This window comes from Nomascus leucogenys, chromosome 13, assembly GCF_006542625.1.
Source record: "Nomascus leucogenys isolate Asia chromosome 13, Asia_NLE_v1, whole genome shotgun sequence".
Taxonomy (NCBI): Eukaryota; Metazoa; Chordata; class Mammalia; order Primates; family Hylobatidae; genus Nomascus; species Nomascus leucogenys.
In genome coordinates this window covers 57,484,854-57,500,289 of record NC_044393.1, presented here as the reverse complement: position 1 = coordinate 57,500,289, position 15,436 = coordinate 57,484,854, and the positions used below count along the sequence as shown (strand labels likewise).

Genomic DNA, 15,436 nt, shown 5'->3' with positions numbered 1-15,436 from the left:
GCCAACTTGCAGCTTCACTTGCTTTCTTTGTCTGTTCTTATTACATGTCAGCCTACAGATGCGCTCAAATCTCCTCTGGCCTAAAATCACTTCTCATCCTGCTTTTCCCTAGAGTTATCATTCTATTTCTTCCCTTTTTTTCCTGCTAGTGTGTCAATGAGGTCATTATTTACTGCCTGATTCCAGCCAGAAGTACTTTCTGTCTCCTTTGGACCACCTAAGCCCTTTATTTGCTGTTCACAGTATTTACCATGGGCACATCCTTACCCCTGTGCTAGGCCAGGAATAGTCCTATCTTTGATGCATTTCTCCTTCCACTTCTGAATTCCTGGGAACACAGCAGTCCCTTGGGGATTGGCTTCTTAGACTGTAAAGTATCTCTTTAAATTTAAAAAAAAAAAAAAAATTGTAGAGGCGTTCTCAGTATGTTGCCCAGGCTGGTCTTGAACTTCTGGGCCCGAGCAGTCCTCCCACCTTGGCCTTCCAGAGTGCTGGGATTACAGCCGTGAGCCACCACACCTGACCTAAGGTACCTCTTAATTCAAAAATACGAAAAGGTTTGTAGAGGCTGCTGGCTTTTTCCTGGAACTAATTTCCACTAAATGTCCTGTGTTTTTTCCACATGTCAAACATATCTAAAGATACTGCTTTTCTAACTTTAACTAAAATGTAATGTCATCTAGTGGCTTTCCCTCCTCTTTGCAAAGTTTTTGTTTGTGTGTTTGCTTAATTCTTTGAGCAGAAGTGGAAGAGGCCATGCCACAACAGGGTCAGAAAGACCTGGGTTCAAATGCCATCTCTGACATGGACAAGCTCTCTGACTTTGGGGTCTGTCACTAGACTTCTCTGTGCCTTAATGTGTCCACGTATGAAATTGTTGCAACAATGTCCACCTTATGGGATTATTGTGAGGATTCAAAGAGGTGTTTGAAAGCCCTGAGTCCCAAGTATGGGCCATGAAAACTACTCACTGAATGCTGGAGCACTTCCTTTCTTCCTGGCTCCTTCCTTTTTCATACCCGAAAACATGTTCAGAACAAAGAAGCTGCACTGAGGTGTGAATGCCCAGTAGCCAGTGAGTTTGTACGATGCAAACTGGTATTCCAGCATATTGCTAAATCACTACACTTCATAAGCTTCCTGGGTACCCACTGTCAAATCACAAACCACAAATGTAAGGTCATGAATGCCAACAGTCTCTTCTCTCTGCTTTACTCAACCAGTGTGATCTGTCCAAAGAATTTGAAATGACAGAAAATATACATAGCAAGTATTAAAGCAGCAGATGGTATTCATATGCCGCTAGCTCTCTGTGCTGCTAAGTCACTCACACATCCATAGTCATAGCGGAGGGGACGGGGAAAAAATCACATTTCCTTCTTTTCTTGGAATTGCCATCTTTTTCTCATCTCTGATGCCAATGTCTCCTCACAAGATTTCCAAGAGAAGAAAAGTCTCACTGTTCTGGAAATGCCAGAAAACGTTCCAAAACTTGCTTAGCATTCTTCCTAGCAACAAATCCAACAACTTCCTCCACATTCGGGTGGCATGGCTCTCATTGTGTTTATCACTTTCTGCCGCCAACTAGCTGTACAACCTTGGACCATTAGTCCTCTTTCTGTGCCTCGGTTTTCTCATCTATTAGATGGGGATATTGAAATTGCATACCTCATTCAGTTGTCATGAGGATCAAATATATGCCAACCAGTTACAACAGTATTTAGATGGAGTAAGCACTCAACATATTGCTATGTGGTCATTTTGCCTGCATAACTAATGGATGAACCTATGGGTCAGTGGATGTGGACTAAGAATTACAAAATACCTGTAGTCTTGGTTTTGCCACTTACTAGCTATGATGAGCCATTGAGAAGTTCCTTACTGAAACCTATTTTTTAAATCTGTAAAATGCTAGAAAAACACATTTTCAGTATTAAATGAGATTACCTCTATGAAAAATAAGCCTCAAAATGCCATAGAACATAAAATGGTATTATCTCCCACCTCTGTTCTTGAGCAGGAGCTGCCAAGTCTTAGAGTCTTTGCATTTCTTGTGGCACCTAATAGGTCTACAACACCAGTTGTTGAAGGAAGAGTTTACCCATTCAGCACAACTGAGAAGAAGGAAGCAAGCCAGAAAGGGCTCTGAACGGTCATCAGAGATGACGTGAAATTCACACATTCACTCATGTGCTTTTTTAATAGGCTTGTGCATCAGGCTCTCCCTCTGAGGCGCTTCACTTTTACTTTACCCAGAGTCAGCCTGGAGAGGACCAGGCATATCCAATTAGTGGAGTGAGGCTGGGTTAAATTGCTCTGGGCAGGCATACTGACCACCTGAGAAGTGGTACCTGACTATAATGGTGGAGTCAGAAAAACTAAGAAAAGCAGCCAGGAGAACTTAAAAAGCCCTTCGGTGTGAGACTTTTTACCACAAGGAGAGATCCTGTGAGGCTGAGAACTAAATTAGACAAAGCAGTTGAGATCTTCTTCAGAGAACAATTTCACTTTGGCAAGGGAATACCGATGACCTAAAATGACAGATTCTGCTAATTTCCATGATTGCCTCAGGGAAGGTTGAAGCTAAGTTGGCTCTGTTTTTGCAATATGTTTCTCAAACATAACTTCTTGGTCGACTGCACAGGTAATTACTTCAGCTACAAAGTTCATGTTGCCAATTATCTCAACTATGGCCTCATTTTCTCTAATGATGCCGAAACCTCATTCTTCTGGGTTTTGCAGTCTCTAACTAGTAAATGTTAAAACCTTTATCCAGCAAATGAATTGCTTGGTCATGTCCATTTATGTAGCTTATTATATTTTCAGGATAATTGGCAATCAACTTAGAGTATTGGTAATTATTAATTTTAAGTAATGACATACACTAAAATAAATTTATTTTTATTTACTAACAATTTGATTTTCACATTTTTATACTACTGTTTGCTCTCTAAAATTGTGTCCAATTTGGTATTGTTGGCTTTTAAATTTTTTATTAGTAACATTAATGTTATGCTAGATAGTGTTCTTGTCTAACTCATAGATGATGGCATAATGAATATTTCATAAGGACAAGATTGGGAAGTCAAAAGTTTTTAGCAGGTTGGGATAATGGACCCAATCTAAGAAGGTGAAATATTGATGTTGTGAAAATAAAGCCTTCACTTGTTTCTAACAAAAAGACCTACAAAAAGATTAGGGAAATATTAACTGTCAGTCTGAAATGTAGCTGTAAGAATGGCAGTAAATGGAGTGCTGTAATCTTAGTCTGTATGAATTTGGGCACTCTGGGCCATAGAAAACAGCAACTCACTCAGGACACCCTAAGGAGGAGGGGCTTACTGCCCAGCTGCCCTGTTTGGATCTTTAAAGTAGAAAGTTCGGTTTGAGATGACCTCAAGGGACTGGCCCCTTTCACATGGTCTCTCGTATGTCTCGTATGGTCTTTCTGCTATCTCTGCATATTTAGTAGGTTCTCCTCTGACTCCCAACATCCACCTAAATCCCAGAGAGAGCTGGTTTGATCAATTTGTCTTACTATTGTCTTTGTTCTAGCCTATCTCTGCACAAAGCTACCTCCTGGGTCATCCACAAGCCTCTGAGGTGCTCACTCCTGATCCAAGCAGCACCTCTACCAAAACAATAGCTTATCCCTGGGGTTTTTCTGAACAGTGGGCTGTGGTTGGGGAAGTTAACATTAGAATATGAACCTGGGTGTGGCTCCAACAGCCAGAATTGTGAGCGATAAGTAAAAGCTACAGGAAGAGAGATTCAGCTCCATATAGACTTTCCTAAAAATGGAATGGGCTATAGGCAGATAGATGGTTGGATTTAGTGACCTTCCAGGCTTCTTCTGTCTCCCAAAATTGTGTTTTTATTTTCAATACCACTCTTCTGTTTCTTCCCAGATGTGTCTAATGAAAACCATCTTTTCACACTATTATTAAAATGAGCTATGAAGATAATTCTGACACAGTATTATTAGGATATGCCTAAGGTGTCAGAAACAGTAATGCTTTTGCATTAGCCTCTTAAAACATATTTCATATGCAACATATTTGTAAATTAGATTCTATTATAGTAAATAACAATGCTGTACAAATAAAAGAAATAATTTACCTAATGTAAATGTAATGGGACAGCAAACTGCGACATGGATACTTCTCTTAAGAGGATTGAAGATGAATGTAAGAATGTTAGGAAAATTGTTTACCCATGAATTATGAATGATGTTCCAGAGATTTCAGTTAGGCATTTAAACTCAGATATCATGATGGACTGAGTTATTTATGGCAGTTTTCAGTGATGACTCTTCTGATGGCTGCCTGAGCTGAACTTCTCCAAAACAGTGTAGTTAAATCTCAGCATCCAAAAGATAAAGTAGATATCACGGCAGAGCAGCCTTGCCTCCAGCCTGCAAAGGAGTTGTATTTCTTTGAGGCAACGCATGGTCAGGAGAGAGAGTAGCTTTGTTAAAATTCTAAAGTTCGAGGTCCATCATTTTTGAGACAAGACTCATCTCTCTTGGCATCAGTTTCCTCATTGATACATTGGCAATGATAATAGTACCTGGGTCAGAGAGTTCTTGTGAGAACGAAAAGCACTTCTTGGCACAGTGTCTAGCTCATAGAAGGTGCTCAATAGTTTAGCTGCTAAGATTACTATTTTCTATTGTTTTTGTTTTTGAGACAGGATCTTCCTCTGTTGCCCAGGCTGGAGTGCAGTGGCATGATCTTGGCTCACTGCAGCCTCCTCCTCACTGGCTCAAACCATCCTCTTACCTCAGCCTCTGGAATAGCTGGGACCACAGGTGCGCACCACCACACCCAGATTTTTTTTTTTTTTTTTTTTTTGTATTTTTTGTAAAGACAGAGTTTCTTCATGTTGCTCAGACTAGTCTGGAACTCCTGGGCTCAAGTGATCCACTTGCCTCAGCCTCCTAAAGTGCTGGGATTACAGTTGTGAGCCACTGTGCCCTGCCTGCTATTGTTCCTTTGTTTTTGAGATGGAGTCTTGCTCTGTCACCCAGGCTGGTGCAGTGGCGCCATCTCGGCTTACTAAATCCTCTGCCTCCTGTGTTCAAGTGATTCTCATGCCTCAGCCTCCTCAGTAGCTGGGATTACAGGCATTTTTGTATTTTTTAGTAGAGATGGGGTTTCACCATGTTGGCCAGGCTTGTCTCGAATTCCTGACCTCAGGTGATCTGCCCACCTCGGCCTCCCAAAGTGTTGGGATTACAGGCGTGAGCCACTGGACCTGGTTCCTTAAAAAGCAGGAACCCTGTGGTTATGCATCCCTGCCCAGAGAGCCACGAGCCTCATCACTTCCTAGTCATCAGTGTGGCTCATGCCTTTGGATCATACCCGGCCCAGCCTGAAACTGAGTTGTGTCTGGCCCCAGCTCATGATCCATCTGGCTTTCTCCTCCCTAGAAGACCTGACCCCATTCTCACACTGCTGCTTTGCTTGGACCTTGTGTAAGTCACTGTACCTCTTGACTCTGAGTTCCCGCCCCCGAACATGGGAACTATTTATAGGGTTTTAAAGTTTTGGATACTATCAATTTAAATTTTATCTATTTTAAAACACATGAGTTGTCAGGTGCCAAAAGTGTAGAAAAGACAGAATGTTAGAGCTAGAGGGGTCATCAAAGAATATCTTCCCTGACTTTCTTTTGCAAAATATTGACACTTTGGGTGCCATTCCACCTGAGATTCTGATTTAATTGGTCAGGGATTTATTTGGTCTGGATGTGGCCCAGCCATCGATACTTTTTAAAAGCTTACCCAGTGGTGCTAATGCACAGGCAGGGTTGAGAAGCACTTAGCAAGCCCAAGGTCATACTCTTAGTGGTGGAGGCAGGTCTAGAACTCGTGGTTTCTGCTCTTCTTACTACAGACTGACCGTAAGTTCTGGTTTAAAAGAAGCTTTTTGAAGCATTCCTTTTGTGGTTTTACCCTTTCTCATAAAAGTGAGATATGTAATAAAGATAATATTCAAGCACACCTGTTAGTTGGCTTCTGTTTAATTAAGGTTTTATTCTGTTCCACGTTAACCTTATGCTTTTTCTTTCTTATAATGGTGTGTTCAGTAACCCGTTTATTCCAGATGCCATATTTTCTTACCGCCTTCAAAGCCACCTCTAAAATATAATTGCATTGCTGAGTTCCTCTCTGACATTGTCAACCTTGATCAAATACTTAGTTCTTCATTGTTTGTTCTTTTCAGTCTGTATTAGATTCTTCCCCACCACGGCCTGTTGTTGATGTGATTATAAAGTACGGTGTATTCCCATGAAGCATCAGAGTAGAATAAAATCAAGTGCCTTTTTTTTCTTTTTGATTTGTGTGCACAGTTGTTTCCTGCTATTTAGGGGTAATTCAGACTTCTGTCCTACCCTGCAATGTAATTGGAATTATGTTACCTATTTTCATTACCTGTTCCCATTAAGTTGCTTAAAATTTCTTAGACATTGATGTCATTAAGTACAATAATGCTTGGTTGAAATTAGTCATGGAATTTGATATATAGTAAGTCCCCCATGTCAATTTTTAGTACTATAGTAGGATGAAATCTCAGCTTAATAGAATTAACCCAAAACAATTTACATTGTCCTGTGTTATTTTTTTTCCTTTTCAGGAATTTTTGTGACATTCTCCCTCAGCATTCTTTATCCCCTGTTTGCTGAAGACTTCGACCAAAGCTGGTCTTAGCTGTTGGCATTCTCCTGAGAAAAGGATAGCTTCAGAAATCAGAAAAACATTTGGGAGGTGTCTAGCCCAGTGGACCTTCTGAAGGTGAGAGGGAATTAGTTCTCTCTTTGTCTTTAGAAGACTGAATTAACTGGTCTGTCTTCCAAAATCTACTTGGAAAGTAGTGAAAAGAGGGAAACAGGTTATTGACAATTTTTTATAAACAATTGATAGTTTCTCTTTTTTGGGAAAACTTTTTAGTAAATATGGAGGAAACCAATTGGCTATTTTGACCGAACAGGAACTTTATTTGAAGTTGGAACTCTGATCTTATGAAGATCTGTCTGAACATACACACACAAACACACACACCCCTTTTAAAAATCAATAATGTTTCTCTTTTTGGATAAATTTCTTATGTATTTAGGGTCTCTATCAACCTCAATATCTGCCTTACCCTACCTTCTTGGGTTGTTTTAAGGATCAAACGATATAACTTTTATGAAAACACTTTGTAAACCATGAGGTATTATTTGCATAAGTAAGAAAAACAATTTCTACTTTTCCTAAACATTTATAATCCTCAGAAATACTCTCATACTCACCAATATATTTTTTCCCCATAGTTTCATTTATTTTGCAGTTCAGTTCAGTAAACATTGCTAGGCTCTCAAGAAGCAAAGGTGATAAGTCCTTGCCTTCAAGGAATATCTGCCAAATGCAAGAGACAGGCACATAAATAGATATGACCGACTTCTGTATGATAAAAGTATATTGAGGATGCATTAAGGAATGGAAAAGGCAGCTAATGCAGTCTGGGGCCAGAGGGCTGTGTGTAAAAGCAGGCTTCCTAGAGGAGGTGTCCCCTAAAATGGCTCCTGAAAGTGGAATAGGAGTTAGGTAAAGAGCAGGGTGGGGTGGACAAGGGCATTGCAGGTAGGAATAGTGGGACAGGGGTGTGAAATCCATGTGAGAAAGTAAGAAGTTATGGCATATGTGTGAAAGGAAGGTGAGCAGGAAGCACTGAAGCACTGAGGTGTTATCAGCTGGAATTCATTGGCATTTTATGTGTATTACACTGGAGGAAGTCTAGAGAATGAACTCGAGCAATATTGAAGGAAGGAAAGATGCATTTTTTAATTATATGGGGGAGAGCTAGGAGAACTAGAATTTGGCAAGAAGCAGCATTGAATAGAGAAAGAAAGGGGAATTTGAAAGAGCTGGATTTGGTGGTTGATTGGGCATGGGAAGTAGGAAAATGTCGGGACTTGGGATTCTTGGATTTCTGATGTGGGTGACTGAGAACATGATGATGCCAGAAGGGGAATTTAGGAGAGAAGCAGATTTATTCTTGGGAAGGGAAGGACTTTGAAGTATATAAGGGACATCTAGATAGAAATATCCATCAGACAGCTGGAAGTGTAAGTGTGGAGGTAAGGGGAAGATTCAGAACTAGAAACGTTCACTTGGGAGTTATAGGCAATGGTTAAAAATATTTTTGAAATTATGTATTTGATTTTGTATTTAAGCCTTCAATATTATTCATTTATTTACTGAAAGCACAACTTACCACATTCTCTATTTTCATTTTATTCTGACATTATCTGCTGTTTCATTTGTATCTGTAGTTTTTCTTCTTATTTTCTTGGCATAATAAATTAGGATTTTTTTCCTAGAGACAAATATGGTGACCTTTCCAGTTTGATAAAAGGAAATTCAAAGCAGTCTTTAACAAACAGTGTAAACCCTAAGGTTAAGGACAGTAACAAGCCAGTGCTATTCTCCATTTTAATTCACAATAACTACAGCAATTATTTAAGAAAGGAGCTTTGCTTTCTAAAATGTCGTTCTTTTTCAGTATCAATCATGATTTCTTGTCAAATTCTCACTTTCATTGCTCTGCCCAGTGTTTCAGCATTGCTTATGGGAGACTGAGAGGGTCTTTCTTGCATTCTTCAGTGGGGTGGTGTTAGGGCCCCTCCCTTTGGGTCTTCTTAGCATCCACCCAGGACATGGTTGAGGCCTGTTATAACAGAGCCTGCACTGTTTGAGAGCAAGTCCACCCAAGTTAGACTGCTGAAATTCATTCTCACAGCCTCCTTTGAGGGAATGTCTGGGGTAAAAATTTCAAATTCAAATAATACTTACAATAGTACTATTTTGAGTGAATTTTATTTCATTACTGAGATCTTAATTAGCTTACTGATTTTTTTCCTTAATACCCATTGGAAAGCTACAAAATGCTCAATTTTTACTCTCTGTAGTTCACTACCATCTTTCCAGGAACTTTAAAGGTCCACGAATCTGTCACTTTTTCATACACAAGAAAAATAATTTGAGGCAAAATTAAGTAACTTACTTAACACTAACAGCTGGAACCAAAGTCCTGGTCTCCTGAATCTTACTCTTCCTTTTCCACCTCATCTTTTTCTTTCTCTCATTCTAAATCTTTATTGAGCTATAAAGTTATCTATATGTCTTAAAATAGGGAATTGAATTAAGTAAATCAGTTCACACCAATGACACTTGCTTTGGTTAATCACTCTAGATGCAACAATCAGATTCTCTTTTAATACTTGAGGCTCTGATTAAGGCTTTATTATTTTTAAATTTTATAGTTTTTAATTTTTAACATGGATTTTGTTTTTGGCAGCCTTTATTTCTCTAGACTGGTTTTACCAGTGAAATGAAAGATTAGAACAGAATCAAACCACCTGTGTTTAAATTCTAGTTAAAAAAGACATCAATGACTTTAAAACCAGCACTTTTAGGCACAGGATATTACCTTTTTTGTTCATTTTTAAATTCATACATAATGATTATACATATTTCATATACAAATTAGTCATATTTACAGGTGATATGTGATACATGCATACACTGTGTAATGATTAAATCAGATTAATTGGGTATATCCATCACCTCAAGCATTTATGATTTCTTTGTGTTGGGAACATTAGAAATCTTTCTTCTAGCTATTTTGAAATATACAATAAATTGTGGTTAATTACAGTCATCCAGAAAGCACAAGATATTTCTGATTTGGTCAATTACATTGCAATCTACTGTGAGTTTTATGTGTAGAGGATGAATTTATGGAAACGCTGCGTTAGTATAATTTAGAATGACGGCACATACATGCGAGTTGTAGGTGGTCTTGAAGACAATGAATTGTTCTCTGAAGTCCACAGAATGGTCAGTCTTTGCTGTGAAACCAGTGGGCTGTAAATTATCAGAGTGCGTGTACAAAACATGATTCACGCATCCTGAAAGCTGCCAGTAACAAAAGAAGTTTCTACTCATTTATGTGCAGAACACAAAGAATATTTCTCCCTGTTTCAGTCTTTTTGCCTCTTTCTATTTTCTCTCTCTGTCTCTATGAATCTTTTTCTGTCTCACTCATATTCGCTGCATGATAGACACACACTAATATGATGTCTCCAAAACGTGAGACCCTTGGTTTGTGGAACTGGTAGTGGAAATAGCATGTTGTGGATAAGGGGTGAGTGCTGTGGGGAGACATTGGCATTTGCTAAATGTTTGCCCTGTGCATCACTTGGCTGCATGGGGCAGAACAACAGTATTAGTAGGGATGAATAGATATGGAAACTATTGCAGACTGTGAACACAAGATGGTATGATGGCTGCGAAAGGGGAGGTCAGCTTTCACCACTGTTACCTGACTTGGTGGTGGTCTTCTTCTGAACTGTCTTACCATGGGTGAAGGACAGAATGCAACCATATTAGGTGGCTGCTTTCTGCCTGGATTCCAAAGTGAATGTCATTGTGCAAGCAAAGCAATGCATGCAATTTATGTTAGTTTTGGAGTTGCCACTTAGAAATATTCAGAGTTTGGAACAGCACTGGAGGCTGCCTTCCTTGCACCCTGTGGTTAGAGAACAGCATTCTGCAAGAGGAGGGTTGTGTGGGAAAACTCCTGTTGGGAAGTGGAAGGCATGGGTGAGTTGCCGGGGTGACACTTTTGCATGGGCAGCATTCCAACAGGCTCAGATCATATTTAATAGTAAAATTTGTTGCTGTGTGCCCTTTTATAATGTGGGGTTTTAAAAAGAAAGAGGAAAGGAAATGCTGAGCTGCTAACTTTGGGTACAAATTCAATCCCATCATAGAGATCGTAGACTTTACATCAGCAATCTGTGGGCCATTTTGGTGGAGGACAATGACAACAGATTTCTAATCAGATAATGTCCTGCTACATTTGAATTTTCACTCTCCACTGTCTTTTGTTGTCTGGGTACTTTTGAAATTATTCTTGATTCAGGTTTATTATTAACTTTTGAACCCTAGCTACTGCACTAATACCTTGCTACTCGTGAAAATGAGAATGGTGACTAGAGAATTTGTTTTTGCCTTAGTTAATAGAATAGCAAGACAGCATAATATGAATTAATGACTCTTCACATTTTCTTATAATATAAGCTGAATTCGTTTTCCCTTGGGGATCTATTTCAAATTCATGCCCTAATAAAACCATTCTTGCCAGCTGTTGACTTTGTAGCTTCTTAAAAGCATCCACATAATGGATAAGTAGATAACAATAAATAATAAATAATTTTGATCTTAAACTTTAAAAACATGTTTATTGTTCTTATTTTAAAATGGAAAAATAAAACAACTTCCTCTTCACAATCAATAGTATAAGTATCTGTGCTGTTTGTTTTAGGCAAGAACCATCCTGAGGCAATTATATCCTTTAATATATAAGACCTATGAGGAAAGATTGAGGATAAAAAAAAGATTGAAGATGCAGAACTACTAAGAGGGTTCTATTCACCCAACATAACATAAACGTCCTTCATTTAGAGGACATGTATATTATTGATAGAACTATTCAAAAATTCCAATATCCACTTGGATAATAACTATCTGTTACCAGTATTTCAAATTATTGTCTCTCCTTTTCTGTTTCCCCTCCTTGCTATCAGGGGTTTCATGTTTTATTTAGTGTCATCATATTAGTATGTGTGTATCACAGAGAATGTAAATGAGAAAGACAGAGGCAGAGACAACGACAGAAAGAGGCAAAGAGAGAGACTAAGAGGAGAGAGAAATATTCCTCTTGCCCTACAAATAAACCAAAGCAGTATTTGAAGTTCTTTTCTCCCCTCAGTCTGATTTCTTTGACTTATTTGGCCTTAAAATGATATAATCTGTTACTCAGAATCCATAAACAGGATCATAGGGCCACATCCTGAGTTGGGGATCAGAAGACACAGTCACTGTGGTAGAGCTGTGATGTGCCACTCAGATCCCCTGCCCTTTCCTGACTGAAGCACTCTTTCTCCAGCTTCTTGGAGTGTTGACAGCTGATGGCTCACTTGGGTCCTTCCTTTTGGGGATTATCCTCTGCCTTCAGCTAATCAGAGCTGCCTCACCCAAGATTATACTGTTTGCCCCAGGCCCATGTGCATTCAATGAGTGGTTGACTTGGGAACACAAAGGCTCTTGACTCAGTTCAGGACGATGTGTAGGACCTGAAAGGTTGGCTGAGCCTTTTGTTGTGACAGCACCACAGCCCAACTTCTCCGACTCCCTTGTCCTGTTTTTTGCACTCCGCTTGGGGTTGTGCTCAGGAGCCCTCACCAGTAAAATTCCTGCCTGCAGATCTTCATCTCAGAGCCTGGTTCCAGAGAAACCTGAACTGCAGCAATCACCATACGTGGGCCATGCAATGTAGCATGTGTGTGTATGAGGATGGGATTACCTATCTTCGTAGTACTGTGATAAGGTACTGGCTCTGGAATCACAATCAAGATCTGTGACAACCTAGCCTGGACACTTACTATAAAAAATTAAAGGGGGGAGGGCTCCAAGATGGCCAAATAGGAACAGCTCCTGTCTACAGCTCCCAGCATGAGTGACACAGAAGACGGTTGATTTCTGCATTTCCAACTCAGGTACTGGGTTCGTCTCACTGGGGCTTGTCAGGCAGGGGTGCAGGACAGTGGGTGCAGCCCACCGAGTGAGAGCCAAAGCAAGGTGAGGCGTCGCCTCACCCGGGAAGCGCAAGGGGTCAGGGAATTCCCTTTCCTAGCCAAGGGAAGCTGTGACAGACAGCACCTGGAAAATTGGGTCACTCCCACCCTAATACTGTGCTTTTCCAATGGTCTTAGCAAACGGCACACTGTTTATATTATATATAAACAGAGATTATATCTGGCACCTGGCTCGGAGGGTCCCATGCCCACAGAGCCTCGCTTGTTGCTAGCACAGCAGTCTGAGATCGATCTGCAAGGCAGCAGCAAGGCTGGGGGAGGGGCGCCCACCATTACTGAGGCTTGAGTGGATAAACAAAGCTGCTGGGAAGCTCGAACTGGGTAGAGTCCACCTCAGCTCAAGGAGGCCTGCCTGCCTGCCTCTTAGACTCCACCTCTGGGGGCGGGGCATAGCTGAACAAAAGGCAGCAGAAACTTCTGCAGACTTAAATGTCCCTGTCTGACAGCTTTGAAGAGAGTAGTGGTTCTCCCAGCACAGAGTTTGAGATCTGAGAATGGACAGACTGCCTCCTCAAGTGGGTCCCTGACCTCTGAGTAGCCTAACTGGGAGGCATCCCCCAGTAGGGGCAGACTGACACCCCACATGGCTGGGTACCACTCTGACACGAAGCTTCCAAAGGAATGATCAGGCAGCAACATTTGCTGTTCTGCAATATTCGCTGTTCTGCAGCCTCTGCTGATGATACCCAGGCAAACAGGGTCTGGAGTAGACCTCCAGCAAACTCCAACAGACCTGCAGCCAAGGGTCCTGACTGTTAAAAGGAAAACTAACAAACAGAAACAACATCCACACCAAAACCCCATCTGTACATCACCATCATCAAAGACCAAAGGTAGATAAAACCACAAAGGTGGGGAGAAACCAGAGCAGAAAACCTGAAAATTCTACAAATCAGAGCGTGTCTTCTTCAAAGGAACACAGCTCCTTGCCAGCAATGGAACAAAGCTGGACAGAGAATGACTTTGACGAGTTGAGAGAAGAGGGCTTCAGATGATCAAACTTTTCTGAGCTAAAGGAGGATGTTCAAACCCATCGCAAAGAAGCTAAAAACCTTGAAAAAATATTAGACAAATGGCTAACTAGAATAACCACTGTAGAGAAATCCTTAAATGACCTGATGGAGCTGAAAACCATGGCACAAGAACTACGTGACTCATGAACAAGCATCAATAGCCGATTTGATCAACTGGAAGAAAGGGTATAAGTGATTAAAGATCAAATGAATGAAATGAAACGAGAAGAGAAGTTTAGAGAAAAAAGTAAAAAGAAATGAAGAAAGCCTCCAATAGATATGGGACTATGTGAAAAGACCAAATCTACGTCTGATTAGTGTACCTGAAAGTGACAGGGAGAATGGAACCAAGTTGGAAAACACTCTTCAGGATATTATCCAGGAGAACTTCCCCAACCTAGCAAGGCAGGCCAACATTCAAATTCAGGAAATACAGAGAATGCCACAAAGATGATCCTCGAGAAGAGCAACTCCAAGACACATAATTATCAGATTCACCAAAGTTGAAATGAAGGAAAAAATGTTAAGGGAAGCCAGAGAGAAAGGTTGGGTTACCCACAAAGGGAAGCCCATCAGACTAACAGCAGATCTCTCAGCAGAAACTCTATAAGCCAGAAGAGAGTGGGGGCCAATATTCAACATTCTTAAAGAAAAGAATTTTCAACCCAGAATTTCATATCCAGTCAAACTAAGCTTCATAAGTGAAGGAGAAATAAAATCCTTTACAGACAAACAAATGCTGAGAGATTTTGTCACCACTAGGCCTGCCTTACAAGAGCTCCTGAAGGAAGCACTAAACATGGAAAGGAACAACCGGCACCAGCCACTGCAAAAACTGACAAATTATAAAGACCATCAAGGCTAGGAAGAAACTGCATCAACTAACGAGCAAAATAACCAGCTAACATCATAATGACAGGATCAAATTCACACATAACAATATTAACCTTAAATGTAAGTGGGCTAAATGCTCCAATTAAAAGACACAGACTGGCAAATTGGATAAAGAGTCAAGACCCATCAGTGTGCTGTATTCAGGAGACCCATCCCACGTGCAGAGACACACATAGGCTCAAAATAAAAGGATGGAGGAAGATCTACCAAGCAAATGGGAAACAACAAAAAAGCAGGGGTTGCAATCCTGGTCTCTGATAAAACAGACTTTAAACCAACAAAGATCAAAAGTGACAAGGCCATTACATAATGGTAAAGGGATCAATTCAACAAGAAGAGCTAACTATCCTAAATATATATGCACCCAATACAGGAGCACCCAGATTCATAAAGCAAGTCCTTAGTGACCTACAAAGAGAGTTAGACTCCCACAAAATAATAATGGGAGACTTTAACACCCCACTGTCAACATTAGACAGATCAACAAGACAGAAAGTTAACAAGGATATCCAGGAATTGAACTCAGCTCTGCACCAAGCAGAGCTAATAGACATCTGCAGAACTCTCCACCCCAAATCAACAGAATGTACATTCTTTTTAGCACCACATCACAATTATTCCAAAATTGACTACATAGTTGGAAGTAAAGCACTCCTCAGCAAATGAAAAAGAACAGAAATTATAACAAACTGTCTCTCAGACCACAGTGCAATCAAACTAGAACTCAGGATTAAGAAACTCACTCAAAACTGCTTAACTACATGGAAACTGAACAACCTGCTCCTGAATGACTATTGGGTACATAATGAAATGAAGGCAGA

At 40.3% G+C, this 15,436-nt stretch overlaps 1 protein-coding gene across 47 annotated transcripts in view; it reads left to right on the top strand.

The window, feature by feature from the left end:
• The window catches only part of NRCAM (neuronal cell adhesion molecule), a 314,145-nt gene that overhangs the window by 51,583 nt on the left and 247,126 nt on the right, over positions 1-15,436 (top strand). For 44 of the 47 annotated variants that reach the window (XM_030826464.1, XM_030826448.1, XM_030826445.1 and 41 more), the window contains exon 2: positions 6,639-6,796. The exons of the other annotated variants lie outside the window; for them this stretch is intronic. The gene's annotated coding sequence lies outside the window, so the exon portion shown is untranslated. The remainder of the gene's footprint in view (positions 1-6,638; positions 6,797-15,436) is intronic. 47 annotated transcript variants of the gene reach the window in all.